At 51.8% G+C, this 12,501-nt stretch overlaps 1 protein-coding gene across 2 annotated transcripts in view; it reads right to left on the bottom strand.

Annotated features, from left to right (window-relative positions):
* SCARA5 (scavenger receptor class A member 5) overlaps window positions 1-12,501 on the bottom strand; it is a 114,688-nt gene that overhangs the window by 92,756 nt on the left and 9,431 nt on the right. The gene's annotated exons all lie outside the window — the stretch shown is intronic.

Genomic DNA, 12,501 nt, shown 5'->3' with positions numbered 1-12,501 from the left:
CTTTGCGAAATTTGTTATTTTTCCTAAGCCCTATCTATTTCCCAAGTTACTCTGCAAAATCCTTGAAAACAATCAGGGGCTTGTGTGCTTATTTTCAGCTGGAGGAGGAAGGGACTCTGGCTGGTGTGCATATTATTTGGCAGCTGGGGCTGAGGGATGGAGAGAGAAAGCCAGGTGGGAGGGGAGACAAGGGCGGTCAAGGTGAGCTGGCCCATCACTGAGACCTGGGAGGCAGGAAGGAGCCAAGGAGTCCCCAGGAAGAAGAAGTGGTGGCAGGGGCTGGTGGAAGATGCCCAACTCGTGCCCAAAATGGGCAGCACACAGATTGGAAGAAATGTTGTCTCAGTGCAGGGAGACCAAACAATAGCAGGCTCAGGATTCTGCTTAAATTCAGGCCAAAGACCCTCCTCCTCCAGGAGAGGAGTGGCCCTAGATCCCTCTCAAAAAGATTCCCAATTTCTTTCCTGGCCCTGTCAGAGGAAATAAATCATCTGACGATGTGTTTGCAATGTGGAAGCCAGGGCCCAGCTATTTTCATTTTTAAATTACAACTCTTTCCAGGCCACTAGTGCAGCTTTCCTCCCGTCTCCTGGTCTGCCTTGGTTTGATGAATTGGTCTATCTGAGGGGCAGCACTGGATAAGTTTAACACCCCCTCTCTGACTCCCCCAACTTCCACCTCCAACTCAGTTGGAAGGGCCATCTGGGTATCTGGTTTTGAAGACAGGAAGGCTAAGATCCCAACCCATGCCGTCTGTACAGGACTGAGCTGGAAGTGTCCCTGAAGCCCACAGGCTCACAGCCCCCGGCTCTGTGGCTTCTGCACAGAAAGCAGAGCAGGCGGAACCACAGAAGGGAGTTCTGTGGATCTGAGAGAAGATGATGGACCTCTGTCACCTGGTAAGGCCTGGAACCAACAGCTATCTTGTATAGAGCTTTGTTGGGAAATTGTGGCCAATGATGGTGTAGTTACTAACATGAATAGAATTGTGCCCACAAATCAATTAACAAAATACAGATTTGTTGAGGGTCAGCTCCCAGAGAGCAGGGTTCATGATTCACCTCTGGATCCCAGGTCCTGGCATATAGCAGGTGCTCAATTAACATCTGTAGGCTGTTTGTAGGTAAATGAGACTAATAAACTAAACACAAATTTACTGGCCACTGCAAGCCATTGTTCAGGCTTTGTAATAACCACGTTTTCTTTCTTTCTTGCTTTCTTTCTTTTTTGATGAGGAAGATTGGCCCTGGGCTAACATCCATTGCCAATCTGCCTCTATTTTGTATGTGTGACACTGCCACAGCATGGCTTGATGAGCGGTGTGTAGGTCCACGCCTGGGATCTGAACCTGTGAACCCCAGGCTGCCAAAGCAGAGAGCGCAAATTTAACCACTACACCACTGGGTTGGCCCATAACCACATATTCTAGTCTGTATTTGATGCTTCAACATCTTGAGGGCTTGCTGACTCTGGAGAGATTGACCCTCCCAGGGTAGCCAATTCCTAGAGATACTAAAGGACTCTCCCACAAGCAAGACTTTCTTATGCAAACCAACCTATCCAGAGCCAGTACCCCACACCCCTTTATCAGTTCTCACACTCTGGCCACTATCCACCCACCCTAATCACCCTAGAGCCAGGTACCCATGCTCCAGAGCCCATGAAATTACTCAAGCTACTGAATCCTAAGACCGTTCACCCTGCCTCGTCCATTCCTTCCCTTGAAAACCACAATAAAGACCCTTGCCCACATTTCCGCTCACCCCCTCTGTCTCCTGACCTGCCCTGGTGCTTGCCCATGTGCTCCCAACACCCCCCTGCCCAGGGTATGCACTGCGTGCTCTCTCCTTTTGGGAACTGTAAACAACAAACTATCTTCTCAATGGCAGTCATCTCTGCTCTGTTGGCCTCAGCACACCTGGATAATAATAAAACCTACATTTTAAAACAGCTTTGGAATATCCAACAATGCAACACGACAGAATAACAGCTGTCACTTCCCAAGCACCTATTCTGGCCGAGCACTTAGATACACTAATTCTATTAACTCAACAACAATCATGAAGACAGGTATTATTACTCCTGTTCGGTAGACGATAAAGATGAGCCTCAGAGAGGTTAGGTGATTTGCCCAAGGCAAGTGGCAGAGCTGGGGTTTTTCAGCCTTGCAGAAAGGAGGGAATGTGAGGTCTAGAGAAGAGACACAGTTGCGTGTGGTGGAGAAGTCAGGGGAAGAAATATAACAAGGACAGTTCACTCAGCACCCGTTTCTTGGGCAAGATGACTGGTTAAGAGGGCTGGCTTCCAGATTCCACCTCCACTGCCCATCCAGCCCAGCCAGGTGAAGGGCAGCTCTCTCTCCTTCAGGCAGCCTGTCCCAAGACCAATGATAGAGCATCCTGGAGAGGACCACTGCTTCGGGTAGGCCCCAGGGAGAACCCCGGCGCTGTTTGCTTTATCATTGCCTTTTCCCAAGACAGGAACTGCAGCCAGGGAGCATGAGATCTGAAACATCCTTCTCTTAACCACTCAATTTACCTTTGTATCCAGGGGCTGCTCCGTTTCTGGGTTTCCTTAGGAGATGGATTTTTGCCCAATCTAGGACCTAAACTTGCTACAAATAAGACTTTGGAGCTTTGAAAACTTATCTAGACAGAGAGTAGCAAGAACAACCATTTTTATATTCCTGATCACAAAACAGAACTCCTTTACCAAGAGGGGCATTCGCAGAAACGGGGGAAGGGCACACCCAACAAGCCCAGGGTGCAGGGGCTGCGCTGGGCATCCACAAGGCAGTCAGGCTCACATCCACTTGCTGGCAAGACAGGGCCTTTCATACCTGCAGTCTGTCCACACTCTTCAGGGACCCCAACATAAACCTACATGTTAACGACAGCTCCCCTTGGTCATACTTAAGACATTACATTTACATTTTAATAGATGCCCTTAGGTCAGGGTTGGGGAATCATCAAAATGCTGGAGGGAAGAAATGAATTCCTCCATTTGGCTGAATATACAGAGGTCCAAATGGATTGGGAGAACCAAGATGCCAAGATAAAATTTGCCGGGCAAGGGGACCAGGTCAAGTTCACTTTTACTCATGGACAAATTATGAGGTTACTTTCAAACAGAGACCCTTCGAAGAGTGAACGGTGCTCTATGAATCAACATGCAGGTAGAGGGGTCATAAAGCAAGGTGGCTCCTGCCAACCGGAAGCACGGCCTTCCTTGAGAAGTTTGTCCTCAGTTTCTCCTGCCCTCATTCATCCTCTTCAATCTGCCCCCTTCCGGTCTCCAATATGTTCTATCTTCCTAGTCCCTCCACCATCAGTCCCTGTGCTCCCCAAGATGACCCTTGCATGACAGAAACAGACCCATACTGAGGTGCAGGAGAGGAGGCTAGCAGCAGGCCCCCTCACAGCCTCCCCTATCAACAGGGTTTCCTGTTGATAGACAGATGAGGCTTCTTCCGTCCACTATGAACGTCTTGGGTCATCTTGACTTGAACTGAAGCTCGAGCCAGAGAGGAGGGAATGGGATGGCAGCAGGGAGCAGGCAGCCTTCAGGATGCTGTGCAGAAGGCTGGGACCACCACAAGCCCCCATCAGCTGGTGGCTGGGCTTTCCCATTAACCAGCAACCACGCGCGCAGGGGTGGGGCCAGGCCAGCCCCACTCTGCCTAGGCCCCTCTCCCCAGTGTGTTTAGATCTTCAAACCCAACAGCTGAACTCTGCCTATGCAGGTTTGACTCCAGGCCAGAAGTCCCAGGAGTGAGCAGGGGCAGGAGCACCGGGAAGGCAGGGCATTTCTCTGACCTGAAGGCCATAGAGGTTAGTGTCCCAGCTTCCCTCAGAAGCCATTTAAGACCCTGCCATTGTGCTCTTGTTCAAAGCTATTTGAATTTATATCTATTTCCTGCCAGCAGCACCTCTCAGAATAATTCATTCCGTCTGTCCCTTGCATTTTAGCCATTTATTCCTACAGCCCCACCCTAGCTTCATCATCCCCGGAAGGTCTCCACCCCTGAAACCCTAAACTCCAGGAATCCACCCTTCTGGCCCCTTGCCGCCCCCAGCCGGCTCTTGATTGTACAGGGTCTCCAGGGCCTGGAACCCGAAGGAGCTAGGGTGAGCTGTGCTGAGGGGTGGGGTTTAAGGACCAGGCATGTGTGGATTTGAATCCAGGCTCTGCCTCTGACTAGCCAGGCAACCTTGGGCAATTTACTGCACCTAAGACTTCCTCTTCACAATGACAAACTGGGACTAATAACATATACTGAGGTCTAATGGAGACAATTTACTGAAGCCCTGGGCACAGTGCCAGCCAGTGCCACACGCTCCAGTAGGGGGAGCCCTGTATTATCATCACTTCTGTTAGAATCACTTCCTACCAACCCTGTCATCCCTCCCACCACCCTCCTGGCCTCCACAACAGCCGAAATGAACTCCAGAGCCCCTCGGCTGTAGGACAGGGATCCTTCTCCCCTGGGCCCCACACACCACTGTCAGGGGTGGGGGTGTCCTAGGACTCATTGTGCTCCTGGCAAGACCCCTGTCACAAACACTCAGCCTCGCCATCAGTTTCTGCCCCAAGACCAGCATGATCAACCTCACTGAGTCCTTGGTCCTGGCTTATATCAGCCCCACAGAAACCCCAGGACCCCCAGGACCCCTCATCACCTACTACAAGCCCCAAACAGCCTTGTTCATCCTCCTTTGACCCCATCTCCCTCCCCAACTGCCAAAACCTTTCCATGGTGGACCCTGGACCTCTCAGCGGGTCCTCCACAGAATCCCTGATTTTTTCTGCCTCTGCTCAGAACATTTCTTTTACTTTCTTGTTCTAACTGAAATCTGCTTCCCTTGTCTTCTCAAATGTGAATTTCTCTCTCCTACTCTCATACAACCAGCCTTAGGGTGCCATAGGTGTTTTTCTTTGCTCCTCATTGCTACTTCCAGAACTTTCTCTCTCTCTTCTCCCTAAAATCCCTAGCTTGGACTCTCACATCATAAGACTGCACACTTCTCCTCGTTGCTAAGGGGACGACTGCTCACCCCTCCCCTCTCGGGGCTCACCCTCGCTCTCTCTCAAGCTCCAGTTCCAACTCTTCCTGGCTTCCCCTCCTCTCCTGATTTCACCTCCAGCCTGAGACACCTGAAATGTAGCTGGCCAAAACTGAGGTGGGCTCGAAACACAAAATACACACCAGACTGTGTGAAGGCTCAGCATGAGAAAAAATATATAAATATCTCCATAAATTTTATAGTGATTACATATCAAAATGATAACATTTTGGATATATTGGATTAAATAAAACATATTACTGTATTTAAATTAGTTTCATCTGTGTCTGTTTACCTTTTTATGCAGCCAACAGAAAATTTTAAATTGCACATGTAGCTCAGATTACATTTCTATCGGCTTTACCAATAATCAAAACCCCTTCTCAATCCCGATTTCAAACGTCCCAATAACCCGCTCCCCTGTCTCCTGGTGTGCTCATTCCCTCAAGAAGTCTGACTCTCGTGCCCCTTGACCTCTGACACTCTAACCCTGCTCTGAACTAACTGTAAGTCTGCACTCACATCCGCAGAGCTGAGCACAGCTGGAGAGAGGAAAGACCCGCTCCCATGCTTACTGGGCTGACTTTCAGCTCATGACCACTAGACCCAGGTGGGCCCTGACAGCTGTCCAGTGGGCTTGTTCCTAGTCCATTCACGAACTCATCTCCTAGACACCTGTTTCATACCTCCTCCTCCACCTTCACCCTCGCTTTCCTGTTTGGCTGAGAAAACAGAAGCAATGAGGAGAGAGCTTCCTTTAGCTCCACCACAGCATAACCATGACCTGCATCCAGGCCCTCACACTCTGCCTTCCCTTCTGTCACTGTGGTCCAGCTGTCTGTGCTCTGGGCCGAGCCAACGCCCTCCACTGCACGTCAGACTCCTTCTCCTCTTACTTGCTCGAGGACAGAACTCCAGCAATCCTGCCTAGCCAATGTTTCCCTCTGCACAGCATCACTCCATCAGCATAACCATACTGCTACTTCTCCCATCTTAAAAAAGAAAACAAAAATCTCTCTTGACCTCCCTTTCCCCTCCATTTCTCTGTCCTCTTGTACAGCAGAACTTCTTGAAAGACTCGCATGCAGCCGCTGCATCCAATTCCTCTCCTCCTGTTCTCTCCTGAACCCGCTCCAGTCAGCTTCCTTCCGCCCAACTTCACTGAAACTGCTCTTGCTGAGCGTTATGGGCTGAACTGTCTCCCCAAATTCCTGTATTGAATCCCTAACCCCCAGGATCTCAGAATGTGACTGCATTTGGAGACGGGGTCTTTAAAGAGGTGATTAAAGTAAAATGAGGCTGTTAGGATGGGCCCCCATCCAGTCTGACTGGTGTCCTTATAAGATGAGGAAATTTGGACACCCAGAGAGACCCAGGGGCACATGTGCACAGAGAAAAGACCACATGAGGACACAGTGGGAGGCAGCCCTCTACAGGCCAAGGAAAGAGGCCTCAGGAGAAACAACCCTGATGACACTGTGGGGGTCTGGAAATGGCCACCCCAAGATATGTCTCTTTGGCATCAGGATTATTTGAGGCTGATTGCTTTTGATAAACGGGGACAGGGAAGGAGGCTCTGAGGAATGGAACTTGCCCTTTGTTAGGACACGTTTACATTTGTAAGGTAAATCTCTATCTGTAAAAGCTGCCTCCCTCTCTGTGCCAGGAAGAAGAAAGGAGATGACCTTCTCTCTAGAAACTCTTAATCAATACCAAAGGCAAGGACTTAAATCTGCATTTTATTGTGCTAGTCTGGTAACCTCCTGTAACTGACTTCCCTCCCCCTCCCAACGCTGGCATTTCTTTAAGGATTAAGCATCTTTCCTTAGGCTAGGAACTGATTGCTGCGCTCACCCGTGACCGCCCAGCTCCAGACAATTGACTTGCCTCCGGCTACGCCCTCTGAGACAGCAGACCACTACCTGCTGTGTCTATCAAGCAATGTGCCAACAGGGCAATATTGTGATTATTGTGGGAGGGACATTTCAATCACATGTGAAACACCCTGTTTGGGGGTATATAACCACTCTGGGCACCCCACTTCTTGGGTGCCCTTTCTTCCTTCGGGAAGAAAGGCCCCGGGCCATGGTTCCTCGAAAAGCTTTGTTTAATTTTCTCTTGCTATTCTGCCTCATGTGAATTTAATTCGTTCTCCGGCCAGACGAACCCCCATTTGGGAAGAGGAAATGTCTTCCTACCCTACAACACCTTGATCTTGGACTTCCACCTCCATAGCTGTGAGAAAATAAATATCTGTTGTCGAAGCCAGGCAGTCTGTGGTATTTTGTTACACAGCCTGGACTGATGAATATACCCGGTTACCACTGACCTCCAATGGCTCAGTGCAGTGGCCAAGGCTCAGTGCTCTTCCAACTTGACCCTTCAGCAGTATTGGCACAGATGGGCACCACTCCCTCTTCAGTACATTTCCAGGGCTCAACATTCCTGATTTTTCTTTCACTAGTTGCTCTTTCTTAGTCTCCTTTGCTGCTCCTCCTTACCTCCCAACATCTTAGACCTCTCAGCATGGTGTGAGTGCCTTCCCTGGACTTCTCATTTCCACACACCCCACCAATCCGTGGGCTCTAATCTAAAAGTACACAGCCAGAACTGGGTCACCTCTCACCTCCTCCACGGCCATCACCTCTTCAAAGGCACCAGCATTTCTCACCTGGATTATCCTAACTGGACACAACACTATCGCCCCTCCACCACTCCATCGATTCATTTCCCAACCTCACAGCCAGGTGCCTTCAAAGCAGCATCTGCATTGGTTTCTCTCCCTGCCTTTCAAGTCAGACCTAATCCATTGCACTCTGGCTTCTCTCCCACCCACCCCACTGAACCGGCTCTGCAGAGGTCACTGACGACCTTCCCGCTGGGAAACCTATCGTCCTCCTGTGGCTAGAGTGACCATGCTGAAATGCAAATTGAACCTTATCCTTTCACGCTTTGAAACCTTCGGCTGGCTTCCCATTGCCTCCAGAAACCCAAATTCCTATGGGTGGTACAGGAGACCTTCCATGATTTGGCTTTAGCTTCAGCAAAATTAAGAGTGTGGGCTGCACAGTCAGTGAATCCTGACTCCAACTGCTATAGACTGAATATTTGTGTCCCCTTGAAATTCGTGTGTTGAAACCTAATCCCCAGGGTGATGCCATGAGGAGGCGGGGCCTCTGGGAGGAAATTAGGTCATGAGGGTGGGGCCCTAATGAATGAGATTAGCGACCTTGTAAAAAAGACCCCAGAGAGCTCTTTTGTCTCTCCACTACGTGCGGACACAGTGAGAAGACAGCTATTAACTAGGAAGAGGGAGCTCACCAGACACCGAGTCTGCCAGCACCTTGATCTTGGACTTCAGCCTCCAGAACCGTGAGAAATAGATTTCTGCTGTTTATAATCCACCCAGTCCATGGTATCTGTTATAGGAGCCTGGATGGACAATCCTTCCTAACTTGGTGATCTTGGGTGAGTTACCTGGTCTCTGTGCCTCATGGCCTCATATGTTATTTGGGTATAATAATGGGGACTCCTGTTTTGGGTTAATTGAGGATCAAACGAGCTGCCACTTGTAAAAACCTGGCAGCAGTGCCTGGCCCAGCAGAGCTCAATAAGTGAGCGCTCATTACCTCCTGCCTCTCCCCTTCCTCAGCCTGAGCTCTGTGCTGTGCTCCCAGATTGGAAAGCCTTCCCCGTCCCTTCTAACATGCAAGCTGCTGCCTGTCCTTCGCTATTTCATTCCAGCAACTCTCTCTGCAGGGGGCCTGCCTTCCTCCCCAAGGCTCACGGAGGGCTCCTGCATACCCGTCTAGTTGCACTTTGTACTCCTTCCCTCTGTCGGACACAAGTCAAATTATAATGCAGGGTCTGTTCACATGTCTGTGTCTTTAGGAGACTTTAAGCTCCCCGAGGGTAGGAATCATGACCTTTTATTTCTGCCTACACCAGCAGCACCATAAAACTCTGTAATCGTTGGATGAATGACATCACGGTTCCTTTTATTTGTCTTAAACTCATCTCTCTAAGCCTTCCTTCATCCTGGCACTGATGGATTTGGCGAACAAGAATGTGTTCAGTCAATCAACAAGCAGAGGCGCCTTTCATGTGCAAGACAGTGCTAGGTGTTGGGGACATTAACATGAATCCAAGGCAGACAGTGTTTGCCCCCAAGGAGCTGACAGTCCAGAGGGCACTCAGGTGCACACAGCTGCAGCATAAGTGTAAACGAACTGGCTGACGGGCCAGGGAGGCCAGGACAGAGGCCCGGGAAAGAGACAGAGAGAAGCCAGGGCTTCTAGAGTCAAGGGCATCAGTCACACTGCTTATCATCTGACACCACGCATCAACACCGGATAAACCAAGAAAGAGGTAGGAACAAAGCTCACTGTCCTGGAGACTGAAAACAGAGAACGTGGAGGAATCAGAACACCACGGGCGGGCCCCAGGGTGGAACCAGACAGACTGGAGGGATGTGACAGGACTCCTCCTAAGATTGTCACTGATGGAGCTCGCACTGTTGGAGGGCTTAAAGTGGGATAACTCAGGTAGCCCTTGCAACATCCCTGAGTCAGAGGCTACTGTTATCCCATTTTATAGAGGAGGGGAAGCTGAGGCTAAGAACTGGTTCAGGGTTTCACAGCTAGCACGCAGCAGAGCCGGAGCTGGAGCCCAGCCTCTCTGCTCTGGGACTTGCTGCCACTGTGCAACGCCATCCTCGCAATGGAGGTGAGACTGTTAAGGACGTGACCTTTGGATTCGGGTACCTGGGGCGAGTGAGGCACCAACTGTGTGGTCCAAACCCTGAACGTCCTTCCCACTGGGCCACCTTTAGGTAAGTGTTGCACATGGACCAACCTCGCGCTGGTCTGCAGTGCGGAGGGTGGGAGGAGGGAAGAGGACAGACCAGCTGGACTGACGGTAAAATGACAGAGGGCAGAGCCTGTCTCATGACTCCTGGCACCCCTTGCTGCCCGTGGCCAGGGCACAGCACCTGCAGGGTGCCTGAAAACACCTTTCTTGTGGAAAAATGAAGACGAAGAAATGTGTGAACGAATAAGCAGGGGAAGGAAGGCCAGGAGCCACAAAAGCAAGGTCCTTGGGGGGAGAAACGGTGTCACGCCTGAGAATAACCGTGCCCCGACTCATCGCCCAGTCCCCTCAGGGGTCTCCTGAAGCCCCAACCCCACTTACAGCCCTACTCTCACTGCCAGTCCTCCTGCCAGCCCACCCACTCCAGAGTACACCTGGCCAGCAGTCAGACCAGTGACACACCCCAGAGCCTCGTCCCTGCCCCGTCCCTGGAGCCATGCCACACAGGCCACGGCAGGGACCACAGGCTGGAGGTCTGGGTGAAGGAGGCAGGCGGAGCAGAGGCTGCTTAGTGTCCACCTGTGTGGGAAGGAGCCCGTGGGTCTTCTGGACTGCTCTCACCCCTCCCTGACCCTCCACAAGATCCCAGCCTCCCCCCAGGGCCAACAAAACACATCCCTCGACCATCCGGCAGCAGACATCAGGAAGGCACCTGGGTGCCGAGTGCCCCTGTCGGGATGGGGAAGGGACAGACGCAGGCACACCACAGAAGCAGCAGCCCCCAGGGCCCAGAAGATTCCTTACAGATTCTACTTTTTGGGGAATAGGACTACAAGACCTCACTTGGTTTCTCTGAGTATCTAGGCTCTATGAGGAAGCCCACTAACCAAAACTCTGCTTTCTTTACCAGAAGGTAAGCACCAGCCTTAAAACACTGTCCAGGCCAGGGGTCCCTGAGAAGTGGCGTGGGTGGCAGCAGCTGCCCCTGACCTCCTCATCTCTCCCTCTCCTTCTTCCCCAAGATTTGCAGGACATTTCTCAAAGAGCAGGGAGGTGAAATACATGTGTATCAAGGGTCGACTGTGTATGAGGTGCTTTACGAGGGTTCTATCAACTGACTCCCCCGCAGCTCCTGTGAGGTGAATAACACGCCCATTTTGCAGATGAGGACACTGAGGATTACATGGTGAGGGCCCCAGTGAAACAGGTGGCCCACTCAAGTTAGAAAATGTCACAGGATTTGACAAAGGCACTATAGGCAAAGGTGTGGCCAGGGTGTAAGATGCTCATAAGGGCTAGAGTGGGGTCCTCCCGCTGTAACCACCCCAGGCCCCCAGGGTCAAGGAGGGGAGCATTTACTGGAACCTAGAGGCAAAAAAACCTCTCTCCATGTGGAGAGGGTAGATTACGAGGAGCTGTGACCTTGGGTGGAAGGACACAGCAATCTGAGGTGACCCCATGGGGCAGGAGATGGGGGAATAAATATTGCAACCTCCCTGTCTTCCATCTGCCCACCTCCTGCTCGGTGGCTCCCCAGTGGCCAAACCCAGAGAGGCAGAGAGCGGGTGAATGGTGGCAAGTAGGAATGGAGGGCAAACAGAAGACGCCCTGCACCGAGCCCAGACCTGCCAAACCTCAGCGTCCAGGCTGTGACCTCCCCAGGCTGCTCCCCATCTGGTGCAAGGACAGTCCACTGGGTAAGGGAGACCCAGGATCCAGCCTGGCCACCAGCCCACAGTGACCACACGTTTATCTAGCTGTACTTTGCTTTCGGCTCTTGTCTGCCAGGGAGAGAATCCTGGGAGCACCGTGGTGCTGCAGGGGTTAATATCTCTGCTCTCTCCTGCTCCAGTGCCCAATGCTCCAACCTGTAAAGGGTGTGACCTCTGTGAGGCCCTAGCGGACCCTCCCAGGAAATCCATTCCTACCCTTGGGCGGCTGCCCAGCAGCCCTCAGCTACACCAGATGAACCAGAGAGATTTGATTGATGAGAAGGGGGATGTGGGGGTTCCCTTAGGAGAAGAATTTAATTTTATGGGAAAGGAACGTCAGAACGGGGGGCTCGGTCCCTAAACTCAGCAAGCAGCCTGGCTGCGGGCGGCGGGCGCGGCCAGGAGCATGTGTAACTCATTACCCCTGCGAACCTCCCATTGCAGCCCATGGATGACGCCACGAGCGTGGTGGAGGGCCTGAGGCCACAGGGTGAGCATGACTGCAATATTTTTCTGACACTAACACCTCTCTCTGGCCCTCGGAAAGGGCCGTGGAGGAGCTAGGCCCAGCCAAACACCACCCACGCCCAGCCCTCCGCCTCCTCCGCCTCCTGGCGCCAGACTGGAAAGGCCTACAGCTGTACAGGCGAGAGGAGAAAGGCAGGAGCCGAGAAAGTGGGAGGGAGGGAGAGGAAGGAGCAGAGGGGAGAGGGCAAAGGGAGAGGGGCAAGCAGACCCAGCCGGCCCCTTTGGATTTCTGTTCTAAAGGAAGTGTAACTGGGCATCGAGGTCAGAGGAGGCTTGGCTCAAGGACCTCGGAGGTCACATTCTGCAATCAGCCCCTCCACGCAATTCCGGTGGCACAGGTGGAACCAATGCTGTTTCCCACTGGAGACACGGAGGTGAGGACGTCCCTG

Source organism: Equus quagga, chromosome 3 (genome assembly GCF_021613505.1).
Source record: "Equus quagga isolate Etosha38 chromosome 3, UCLA_HA_Equagga_1.0, whole genome shotgun sequence".
In the NCBI taxonomy this organism is placed as follows: Eukaryota; Metazoa; Chordata; class Mammalia; order Perissodactyla; family Equidae; genus Equus; species Equus quagga.
Note: the sequence above shows the minus strand (reverse complement) of the source record. Positions and strands in the feature narration are given on the sequence as shown.